Source organism: Dasypus novemcinctus, chromosome 21 (assembly GCF_030445035.2).
Source record: "Dasypus novemcinctus isolate mDasNov1 chromosome 21, mDasNov1.1.hap2, whole genome shotgun sequence".
In the NCBI taxonomy this organism is placed as follows: domain Eukaryota; kingdom Metazoa; phylum Chordata; class Mammalia; order Cingulata; family Dasypodidae; genus Dasypus; species Dasypus novemcinctus.
The window spans coordinates 28014345-28026938 of NC_080693.1; the positions used below are offsets into that span (position 1 = coordinate 28014345).

The 12594-nt window shown below is 46.5% G+C and overlaps 1 long non-coding RNA gene across 2 annotated transcripts; it reads left to right on the forward strand.

The window, feature by feature from the left end:
- The first annotated feature begins 2473 nt into the window (after positions 1-2473).
- On the forward strand, positions 2474-10544 carry LOC131275007 (uncharacterized). Of its 2 annotated transcripts, XR_009182363.2 has the most exons (3): positions 3177-3988; positions 6240-6446; positions 9273-10544. It is a non-coding gene; the product is annotated as an uncharacterized lncRNA (long non-coding RNA). The 2 variants fall into 2 exon arrangements; XR_009182362.2 differs by having other exon boundaries at positions 2474-3988; positions 6240-10544.
- Positions 10545-12594: the final 2050 nt, after the last annotated feature.

Below are 12594 nucleotides of genomic sequence, written 5' to 3' on the forward strand. Positions count from 1 at the left end.
GCACAAGGGTGTTTGGCAGAGAGGATCAGCTCAAACTGTTTTACTATATTTAGCTTAGAAATGCTGCTGGGTAATATGGAACTCTTTAAAACGAAGTATTTTGAGTAAAATAAAAAATATGAATAAATATTTTTTAAATGATTAATGCCATTTTCCAGGGGAAAAAATATCACCAACAGAACCTTGAAAGAATCAATCTTTTATAAACACAAAATACCCCTCTTCTTTGATGAATATTTACCCCTTTAACCCAACTGGAAAATCTTTAAGAGGGGACCAACAAGAAATTTTGATTTGCAATCTGGAGCCACAGAATTTTTGCAGAATATCATACATAAAGAGAAATCACAGGCAGACGGTCACACTATGTGGCTTTCTGGTGGTACTTAGAAAATCCATCTGATTGCTATTCCTCTCATTTGCAGAAACAGATTTTAAAAAACACAGTCTTAAGCATATGCACACACAATTTTAAGTGCTCAAGTGGAAGGTAAGTTCCTTAAGGGCATGAATTTTACCGCATTCATCGCTGCATCCCTAATGCTAGAACTGCACATGGTACAGAGGAGGCACTATTTGTTGAGTGAATTAAAATAAGGTGTTCAGTCATGATCCCACCTTTGTTTATGGTACGCAATTGTTCCAAAGTAATGTTTTACTTGTTTTGACCCATCTTACTTAGTAATAAGACAAATATTTTTTAAGCAGTCAGAACGCAGTGTTCATGACCCTGATCCAACAGTGCGATTGCTCCAGCCAACAATATTGTGTACTTTTGGTAAGAGAAGGCATAGGTCACTGTTTAAGTCAGAAAAGGCCCTCGCAAATCACCTTACAAGCTCCTTTTACCAACACCCCACGGATGTTTAAAAAAATTGGTCAAGCGGTAGAGTGACGATCAAATGAGTTAGTATACAGAAAGCACCCAGAACAGTGCCAGGGGCACAATAAACATTATATGGCATTGTTATCAGTATAATGCTAAGAAGGTCTAGAAAGATACACTCTTATACTGCAAACTGATAGAATAGTGTCAAAGGAAAAATGGCACCAACAGGCAAGATTTTTTTTTTTCAGGGAGCTGCTATGTCAGGGCAGAGAGAGTAGAACTCAACCCTGTGGAAACAAAACACAACCAGCTTGCCAGCTTTCTAAGGGCTATGAGTGGTTGGAGAAAAAACCTGGAAGGCAGAGGGGTGATCAGTGGGATGAGTGATTTACTGAGGTTGCGATGAGGTCAGCTTGGTTTGGAATGTTTTCCTTTGTGGTAATTAGGCCGCCTGGAGTCTAAAGACAAGAAGGATGGAGATAAGGAACAGCCTGGCTGGGAGCCTCTCCGGCGCCTGGGTAGCTTAAGGGCTGGGGTGAGAGGGAAAGGCCTGGGGAGGGCAGGCAAGATTGACGTTTAAAATAGTTAGGGTCTGAGGTTGCCTTTTTCCCTTTTTCCCCTGCAGTCCAAGTTGTTTTTCTCTGCAGTCCTACAGCTGCAAAGTTGGTTTCAAGGTAGTCAAGACCCAGGAGGGGGCAGATAGGGGTCATTGAGGAGTCAGACTGGCAGCTTGGTCAAAAGGAAGAAAAAGTCATTGTCAGCGGCATGGAGATGGGTCAGGTAGTTGTCAAGAGACTTTAGTTCCTATGTATTGTAAACTAAACGAGAATGTATTCATGCATTATTGCTGTTAGAGAAAAACAGCACTCACTGGGACACAGAGACTGACATGATGCAGCTGGAAGTTTATTGGGAAGCTCTCCCAACAGAGGGGGTCTGACTAACAGACTTTAGCCGTCCCCCTCTTCCCAAAATGGCAGGGGTCTGAAGAGAGACTTCCGCCCGCTCGTGGAAGGTGCAGATGTGAATTTATACAGTACATCAATAGGCGGAGAAACGTTGGTCTGTGCAGAGGGGGCTAGAGTCTGAGTACAGCCGGTGGTTAATTACGCGCTGTAAAGTGAACTCTTCTCGTGTATGGCTGGGGGGTAGTGGACAAGGAGGCAGGGTATTCTTGGAATGCAGGAGGGTTTGATGGGCCTGGGCCAGGAAGGGATGAGGGTCCTTATCTGATCCATTCTCAATGTGAGATGGCTTATCCTTGGGGGAAATACGCTGTCCTCTCCAAGTAGGCATCTTGCTCAATCTATCGAAATGGAGTCACAGCCTTATGACCTGTCAACCTTTGCAGACCTGCTAAGGGGGAATTCTAACACTTGCATAATTTAAAATTTTAAGGGATAAATTTCAAGGTTCTTAGCCTGATGTTTCCAGACCTCCAAAACCTGACACCCTCCAAACTCCCATCATCTGACCTCTTTGAGCACTAGGCCCTGTACTTTGATTCAGGCATGGTTCTTTACCTTTGCTCCTCGGGTTTCCCCACCCCAAAACGGCTTTCGCCACCCATCTCTGCCTACTGATATTCACTGAGTTTATTTTCTGAAAGAGAAAACAGCTACAATCCAGAGAGGCTCTAAACTATAATGATTGCATACAACAGATGTATGCCTCCCATACAAATCCCTACAGATTCAAATCTTTCTTGAAGATTCTTTTTCAAGCCCTTCCCCAAAATTCGGTGTCTCCCCTAGGTTCCCATAGGAACTGCCCTCCTTTTCCCTTAACCCTTCACAGTGGAGTAACGGTCTCTGCTGGCCTGTGAGCAACTCCACGCAGGGACAGGTTTTGATGATGACGCAGCTGCAGTGTATTCAACAATTCATTCAGCCAGCCAATAGGCAACCTTTTAGGGAGATACTATTATTCCCATCCTATCGGTAAGGAGAAGGACGATCTCAGGTTGAGATTTATGGAGCTCTGACCCGCCCAACTCCACGTACATAATTCAAAGACTCAGAATATGTCAGGGTTCACAGAATGCGGGTCTGTATTTGAGCCTCTCAGCACAGCCAGCCAACCTGGCTCACCGTCAGGATCCCTTACGCCTGCGGGAATCGCCACACCTATCACGTCCCCAGACCCGCCTCGCCCTCCTCTCAAGCCAAGACCACCCGGCCAGGAAAAGCGATCCCGGCAGGTAGGAGCCAGTTTCCGCTTCCGGGAGCAGGGCGAGCTCGCCCGCTGATTGGTCGCTCCTCACTCTTTCCTTTGACCATAGGCTGGGTGTGAGCGAGGGGCGGGACGCTGGGAGACCAGGGTTCTTTTCGTGGTTGTCAAGGAAACCGGGAAGCACCGAGGTCATGGCGGGGGCGCGGGGGACTGAGCGAATAAGGAAGATGGGGGCCCTGCCCCTGCCCCTGCCCCCAGCCTCGACGGACTGCAGCGTAAACCCACCGGCCTTCGCGAGGAGCTCAGTGAATGGGCTCAAGGTCTGGCTCCCGCGCGCCTCTGTCTGGAAGCCCTCAGGTCGCCACTGCCCGTTTATACGCCTTTCTCCTGAAACTGGTTTAAACTTTAGTGTGGGCTACGAGGCCTTACATGATTTCATCCCAGTCTACCCCTCTGATAGCTTGTTCCACTCTCCCCTTTTCTGCCGCAGCACTGGCCTTTTCTCTGTTCACGAAAAAAGCCAAATGAGATGGTTTTCCCCAGACACAGGATCCCCGCCTTCTTGTTCACGCTTATCTCAGCTCATGCGTTACATCCTCAGGAAGGCCCTCCCAAGCACCCAGTCTAAAATGGCCGCCCATCCTGTCCCTCACTAGCACACTGTGCCACACAGATAGTGGCACTTTCCACTATCTTTAGTGACTCTCTTGTTTAGATAGACTGTCGGCTTCTAGACTGAGCTCCAAGAGCACAGGGACCTCTTATTGACCCCTAATCTCCAGCACCTAGCACAGTCCCTAGCACTGCCTATACGTGCCCAGTAAATATTTGCTGAGTGAAGGAATAAATTATCCCCCCCTGCCCACCCCCTACACACACACCCAATGCCACAGGCCTGACGTGCAATAGATGTGAGTGTACCTTTGCTGACTTACAGAAGAATCGAGTGGTTTCTCCTGAGCAGGGGACATTGCTGGAGTCATTGAGGTATGTAACAGCATTCCTACAGAGAATGTTAAAACTAGCTGCAGTTGCCTAAACAAGCAAACCCTCCCCTTTTCAAGGGCATCCGTGAGATTCTTCCTGATTTTTACATTTTTTTTTAAAGGCTTGCCAAAATTCATGATTGAATTTTCATAGAAAAGTACTTTGAGGCAAGAGATCTTGGTTTCCGGATCTGAAAGCCTGAGATCGAATGAAGCATATAGGTAATTTATTAGCCCCGTGATGTCAAGCAAGTCATCTTATCTGAACCTGTTTTCGCCTTTGAGATCCTGTTGGTGAAATGCATTACAAATCGTAAACGTCTGTTGTTAAGGGGATGAGAGGGTTCTGTGCAGAGCTGGGAACCTGCCTTCCTGCCCTGTCTACCCCAGATCTCCTGACACAGGTCCCTTCTGCTTTATAGGCCTCAGTTTTCCCATTGGTACCATGAGGAGGTTGGGACAAATCAGTGCTTTTCGAACTATACTCCCTGGAGCCCCATGAGGGATGCTGCTGTAGGGAAGTGTGACTGGGGCTCTAGTCCCTGACTCCCTGGTTTGGCCAAAGCAGCAATTCCTGTGATTTTCATTTAATCACATTTATCCCATAAGATTTTGTTTGACGCAGAGTTCTGGGGGTAGAAAGAATAAAGGAGGGGGTAGTGGGCTACTGGGCTAGGTGATCAGTCTCTGAGATGGAGTTATCAGTCAGGATGCCTTCCAGTCGAAATGTCAGAGGACCAAACAGTGGCTTAAACAAATAAGGGCTTCTTTTGCTCACTAATGTGACATCTAGGAGCAAGTGGCTGCTGGTTTTGTTTTGGGGCTGCTCAAGGTCAGCACCAGTATCTCTGTGCTTCTCTTGGCTTTTCCTCATGGTCTCCAGAGGCTGCAGCAGCTCCAAACACACAAGCCATTTTCAAGGCTGGAGGAAGGAGATAATAGACAGGACCAGGGGGAAGATAAAAGCTTTCCCAGAAGACTCCCAGCAGACTTTTGATTCTGTCTCCTTGGCCAGCACTGGGTCACATAGTCACCTGCTAGTTGCAAGGGAGACTGGGAAAGTATTTAACTCTAGCCTCCATGATGGAAGTGGGCAAGGCAGGTCCTGGGGTTTGGGCATGGCTGTTGGGTTAGACAGCCAACAGTGGAACACTGTCGTCTCCTCCAGTTCCTCCTCCTCCTCCTCACTGTGTGGGGCTGACTGTCCAAGAGCATGGTGTCCAGGGGGGTTGTGCAGGCGTCTCAGCCCTTTGCTGGCAGGCTGTGTCCCCAAAAGTACCCTCAGATGCAGGGTGGTTAGGAAACACAGAAGCCAAGTCGGCTCACAATTTTGATTTCATAACTTCCCTTAACTCTTCTCTTTTGTGTGTGGAAAGCTGAGTCGCTGACTGTGATTCCTTGGTAAGAAAGTCCTGAGGTTACCAACTGGCTGCCAAACTCACAGGCAAAGAGTAGACTTTAGGTCACTACAGGAATCAAGGTATCAGAGTCTCAGGCTTGATTTGGAAAACTTATTGCTCAGTTTCTAAATCACTAAATCACTGTGAACAAGTTATTAACTCTGAGCCTTGGTTTCTCCACCTAAAGATTCCTCCTTGCTCTGGAGTTAGCCTTCTTAGGTCTGAATCCTATCTGTGTAACCCCACCAAGTCTCAAATTTCCCCATCTGTAAATACGGGTGACAACAGTACCTAACTCATTGTAAGCACCCAGAATGCATTAGCAGTTATAACAATTGAACTTACCAACATTATACTTGTCTTACAAGAAGTTTTGGCTTGAGGTTTTGAGGACCCACACCCAATTCCTCACTGTTCTGGAAACAGATTAGGCTCTTGGAATCCCCTTGCCTTTGTGTAAGCTGTGCCACTGCTTGGGGGAATGCCCTCTCCACCTTCCATCCAGTAAACATCTACTTCCCCATCAGTATCCCGCTCTTAGGTAGCCCTCCTGCTCCGGTGCCAAGTTGCATGACAGTTCCTTTGCACTCACAGGAGCACTCTGCCCAACCTCAGTTTGCCTACTCATCCCATCAGGTGGTCATGTTAGTGAGTCACGACTCTTGGATGGCAACCACAGCAAACCAGTGGGAGTCAGTTAGCAGAGAGGAGGATGCAGTGTAACGATGCTGGAGTAACTTGCAGAACCCAGGGCCTCAGTAACCACCTGGAGTTGAGGGAGCAAGAGCCACAGTGAATGCAGGGGAGTTCTCCTTTCTCTTGATGCATTGGCTTCCATTTTTATTCCTGCAGCAAACTGGCTGTTTCCAGTCCATATAATGGACAATGGCTGTCATCTACTGCTCCCAAACTACACCCACCGCTCCCAAGCTACACAAGAACAGCCGGGTGGAACTGAAATCTTTTCATCTCAAGTTCAAATTCCTCTGGAAAGCAGCCCATTGACCCAACTTCCATCAGCTGTTGTGGAGAGGAGCAGGACTGAGCCATGAAAAGATGGTGGGTCCCAATGAAGGATGTGGAAGGGAAGGGACAGTCCCTGGGACGGGAATCTGTGAGAACCATAGCTCAATCCAGTTGGGTGTCTGGCACACTCACTCCTTGGTCTCTGCTGCTAAGATGTGAGCTCCTCCAGGGCTGAGAACCCATCTCAATCTCTGAATTTGCCCCATGATGGTTCCTCGAAGGGATGGCAATCATCAAATGTACTGAATGCATAAATTCTCTTCACATTTTTAAAAAGCACATATTTTAAAAGGCAAATTCTGGCATATTTTCCAATTAAGTTCCCTGCCTATCAGTTGGTCCTGAAATCATTTTTGGTGGGTTGATTGATCAGCATTTACTTTAATGATCGACAGTAACAGAATGCATCCGTGTATTTTATTCGACCAACACTTACATGGTACTTATATTTGCTAGGTACTGTTGTGCCTTATAAATGTTAACTCACTGAATTTTCATAACCACCTTATAAAGCAGGTACTATTGGAAACAGAAGTGCAAAGGGGTCAAATAATTTGCCAAAGTTAGTAAGTTTCAGAGCCAGGATGTGAACCCAGGCAGTCTGGTTCTGTGCTGCCTCTTCTACATATAGTAAGGTTAAATATTATTTCATGAAACTTTGGTTTTGGCCACAGATATGTACACATCACATATGTGTGTGTGCAAGTCTCTACTGGGGCCATGTTGTAAAATGGATTTCTCACATGGTGCATGGTCCAAAATGTTTGAAAGCCACTGCCTTTGAGCTCATAGGAATGAGCCTGGAAGGCTAGAGGAAGGAGGTGGGGAGAGAGGAGGCAGCTCACTGGCTCTACAGGATTGCCACATTTGAGGATCCCAGCAAGAAACTGGGCAACACCCTGAGCTTTCTCTGTGATCTGGGGGCTGGGGCAGCTGAGGTGGTGCTGTGGTCTGTCCGATGGAGACCATAAAGGTAGGTGGACAAACACCAAGCATCCAGGGAAGGTCCACCACTGCCAGTGCCTCTTCTCTAGACCCTTGAAAATGGATGTTGGAAAAACTGTGTTGATGTAAACACCAGCCCCCTAAATGGTGTTTGCCTGCTGGAGCTGAGGCGGGGGGTAACTTCTGTCACTTGACCGTGAACATGGTCTGTCTTGGAATTCTGGATTCAAGACCCTCTGGAATCAGCTTAAAGAAGAGGGGGTGATGTACAATGGGTCAGTGGAGAGTGGGATATTGCAGGAAAACCAAGGGCAGGGCAGGTGGAGGAATGTTGGGGAAAAGGGGAATAAAGGGCCTGGAATGCATCCAGGAGCCAAGGTAGACCCCCCAACCTGGGGCTTCCCATCTCTGGGGCACACACTGTGTCAGTCTCATCCCTCTACTTCATTTCTCTCTCTCTCTCTAGACCAGCCTTCTCTGCCCATCTGGCAATTGCTGGCCATCCCATTTCATTTCAGCTCCCTAGTTTACCTTCCTCTACCCAAGGGATGAGCAGGGGCTAAACAGTATCTCTGAATCTCAGTCTCAAATCCCCAGAAAAGAAAACCTGATTAGCTCAGCTTGGTGCTCAGATGTAGTTAGGGACCTGGAGACACATCATACTAACAGGCCTCTGGAGGATTGCTCTTTGTGAAGGTGGGGGGAGGGATTCTCAAAGCAGCAGCAACATGTCATGGGTTGGGAAGACACCCCAAAGCATCTCCTGCAGCTCTAGTGAAGGCAGCATGTCGCTAGGATGGTTCTTAGGGAGTAACAGTTGAGTGAGTTTGAATATGAGCAAGAAGTTACCCTGTTGCCTACAGAGTCCTCCTTCATATTCAGAAGCAATGTCCCCCACATTCTCTGGTCCCACCAGGGCCACTCATCTTTTCTTCAATATATATTAGTTAAGGTTATTCTGGGAGCAAGCATCAGAAACAAACTTTGGTTTCCAAGCCAAAAAGAGAATATATTGGTGTTTTTCATAGAATTGAACCCCATACCTCAGCTCAAGATGGTGCAGGGCCACTCAGGAGTCTGTAGTCTTCCTCTCCAGAGACCTCTAGTCACTCCCAGTCTGTGTGTTTTGCAACAAGCAGGCTCTGAGCGGCCCCAGCTTGGGTCAATCAGCAATGGCCAGGGAGGGCAGGTCATGTCACACAGATATGCTTGTGAAGCCCACACTGGGTGCTGGGGCATGGTTCTGGAGGAAGAAATTATTTAGGGCTGAGTGTTAGCTCAAGCCATAGTAGGAGGACCCTGAGTTTTGGGCCAGGAGTCCAGCTTTGTTCCCCTGGGGAGACCTTGGACGGGTGGCTTTCCCCCGTTCCTCTGTGGGAGCCTCTATTTCCTCGTCTATGAAAGGGGACAGTCAGACTGAATGACCTCGGTGGTCTCCAGCAGCTCTCTTAGTGATAACGTCCTGTCCATTCACACATTCTCTTTCTCTAGCACCCACCACCCAGCAGCTAAACCTGTGGAAATTTCCTAGAAGGTTCTGAGGTATTCAGAAGTGAAAAATGTAATTCAAGGACCAGATTCTTCAGAATGACGAGCAGTTACCCTAGACACACACTCTTGAGACCTAACACCAGCCACATGTTGTTCACAGGTGAAAGTCATTCAACGGCTTCAGAATACCAAGGCTTTTTCCACAGTACCTGGGAGACTGTGAGGGAACAGGGTACATTCCAGCTTGAGAAATAAGCAGCCTTTGATTTGGTTTGTTACTGACATATTAATCATCTTGTTAGCAAAAAGCCATCCTTTCCTTCATGTTAATTGTCTCAATAAATTTAAGATGCTAACCTCTCCCATTAGAGAGTCTTTGTACCTAATTGAAATTTTTCTTTTAAATGCTGTTTATGATCTAAGGAATGGAATGGGAAATATTACATGAAGAAATTGTCTTCAAGGATTTCAAAGAACATACCAGGGGCTGACAGCCACAATTCTTAAACAAGATGAAAACTAAGCTATCTGGTTCTTCAAGATGACTTCCTTATATAAAGAGTATAAAGGTAAAAGCAATAATAAAGATATTAATGAGACTTCATTATTTGGAAGAAATACAGGCTCTAGCATTCTGCTACTTCCATTTCTGGCTTCAGTTTTCCCAAATGTATGGTGACTGAGATGGACTAGATACTTTTCAAAGTCTGTGTTCACAGCTTTAAGGTCTGTGCCTTCCAAGAGAACACACTTGTTTCTCAAGGCTGTAGGCTGATCTGAAATAAATCAACTTACTGTTTATTGTGGGCACACGTAATAAACAAGATTTTTCACTATTTCTGCTATGGACTCTCAGCTTTTTTTCAGTCCTTGGGGCATAGTATGCACCATCAGAGAGCAGGGGGTCAGTATTTTTCTCTTCAAAGAACAGCTTACCAGAAGCTACACTCCTTGAAAAATAAGAATCTACACTTACTGACTTCTCCCAGTACTCTACTGAAACTGCTTTTGGCAAAGCGTATATCAGCAGTTGAAAAACAAAGCCAGACATAAAAGGATGAATATTGTATGGTCTCACTGATATGAAAAATACAATGAATAGCCTTAGGAGATGGACTGTGGAATGCAGGTTGGTGGGAGATGGGATGCTGGATGTATTTGGAATGTTTAATAAGGCAATTATAAATAGGTGGTAATCGATGAAGTTGATGATAGCACATTACAGTGTGTGAAACAAACACTGTTGATTTGTGGATGTGATTGTGGTTGAAATGAGTAGTCTAGGGACGTTAATGTTAGTTGGAGGACAAATGGGGGTAATGTAGGGAATGTGTAACAGTGATTTTGGCGGTAGATGAGGATGTGGTTAATGTTGTTCTACTACAAAGTTTTAAGAATGTGGTGATACATGAGGGAAATACAACAAATGTAACTCATAGACTATAGTTAACAACAATATTGTAATATTTTTTGTAGCAAAAGTAAACGGTACTATATTAATGCGAAAGGTAAAGAATACGGGGCTTGGTTTTGTGAGATATGAATATGATTAAGCATTTTTTTCATTTTTATCCTTAACACGGAGATCTTCATTATGTCTTTTAACTAATCTGTGTTCATCTGCATATCTTTCTGAACATTGAAGGGACACTTGAGTTTGTTCTTGGGATTAGATGAAATAAAAGTGCCTGAGCAGAACTTTTTTTGAGTAATGCTTCCATAACTCGTTGAGTTGCCTTTTGTCTCATTTTATTTTCTGAATTTGAAATAAAGCTTGGGAAGTGGACTTGGCCCATTGGTTAGGGCGTCTGCCTACCACATGGGAGGTCTACAGTTCAAGCCCTGGGCCTCCTTGACCCGTGTGGAGCTGGCCCATGCGCAGCGCTGATGCGCGCAAGGAGTGCCGTGCCACACTGGGGTGTCCCCGCGTAGAGGAGCCCCACGCGCAAGGAGTGTGCCCCGTAAGGAGAGCCGCCCAGCGTGAAAGAAAGTGCAGCCTGCCCAGGAATGGTGCCGCCCACACGGAGAGCTGACACAATAAGATGACGCAACAAAAAGAAACACAGATTCCTGTGCTGCTGACAACAAAAGAAGCAGACAAAAAAAAACAAGCAGCAAATAGATGCAGAGAACAGACAACTGGGGCGGAGGGGAAGGGGAAATAAATAAATAAATAAATAAAATCTTAAAAAAAAAAAAAAGAAAAGAAGTAAAGCTTAGGAAAAAAATGTCATTGGTGGTTTCCTAACTGCTAAATCTAGTGGACGCTTTCCAGTTCTTACCTGACTCTTGGAAGGATTTGACATCTGACCACACTGGAATGCTCGTCCATTTCAGCATGTTGCCCCACTCTTTCCCAGCTCCCCTCTGGCCTCTCCAGTGCTTCCTTCCTAGTCTGCTTGTGTGACTCTTCTTGGACACGCTGAGCCTGGACATGGTGGTATTTCCCACGGCTCTGGCCCACGCCCTCTTCTCAGCACACTCCAAACTCTCACACCTTCCCCTGGCTCCTACCACTGCCCACTTCTCTTCTGCTATTTCCCACCTCTCTGGCTGCAGCCAGACTTTCTCCTGAACCACAGGCTCCTCACGCTCCACTGGTGAGATCATTGCCTTCACCCCCATCCCCCACCTGCCATCCTCACCCTCATTTTAGAAGTCCTGTTCCTCCTATATTCATCTTGGCAGATGGCACCACCATTCGCCCTGTTATCCAAGCCAGAAACCTGGGAGCCATCCTGGATCCCTCTCCCTCACCCTGTATATCTGATCAGTCACCACACCATGTAACTCCTGATCCTTCAAGCTTCTGTTTCTTTGCACAGGCCATTCCACTTTCTGGAATGTCCTTCCCACTCTTCTCTACCATGCAGATCTGTACTCATGTTCCATAGCAGGTGCTCACTACTATCACCACCGTCCTTCCAGTCTCAGCTCAGGTGGCATCCCCACTGGAAGATTCCCCTGATTCCCCAAAGGTGCCCTCACAACCACCAGTTTTTGCCTCCATCTCAGCACTATGACACTGGCACGGAGCTGCACCTGCTGGTCTACCTACATGGTAGCTGCTTAATAAATGTGGGGAGAATTATTTTGAAATCTGTAGTTTTTAAAAGCACTGGTGCTACTTTTCTTTTTTAGCTTCTAAGCCAGATCTTAAACATCTTTGCTTTATTATGAAAACACTTCAAGTACCAATAATTAACAAGGAATATCTCCTTAATTTAATTTAGATGTAGTCTCAGTTTTCAGAGTTAAAGATCAGTTCATCTTTATCAAGTGTCCACAATAACATAACTCCAGGAACAGAGCATCCTTTGGTAGCTAAAATTCTGGGGAATGCCGGGAACTTGCCAGAGGCAGATGAGTAGCTGATTGGAAGTGAGTCTGACTGCAGAGCCTGTGGCCTGGACTAACCACTGAGCCTAGCTGCTTCTCAGAGCTGTATTCACAAGGAAGGGCTTCCCCCCAAAGTCTTCACATCCCCATTGTCCCACCCTGTGGGACAGGCCTAACCGTGTTAAAGTTAGCACAAACTCTGAGGCCTGCCCTGAGCAGAACACCCAGAGATTTCCCTGCAGCAGGGGGGTGGCTCCCACTTTGCTGGCAGGGGATGGGGGGTGGACAGAAAGGCCTGCATATTTGCTCAGTGCTCTGGGAGGTGAGACCGAGTACCTGGGTGGCATTAAGCCAGTGCCCTTGGCCTCATGGAGGGTTACTCCATCCTAGATTAGGAACACCCCTG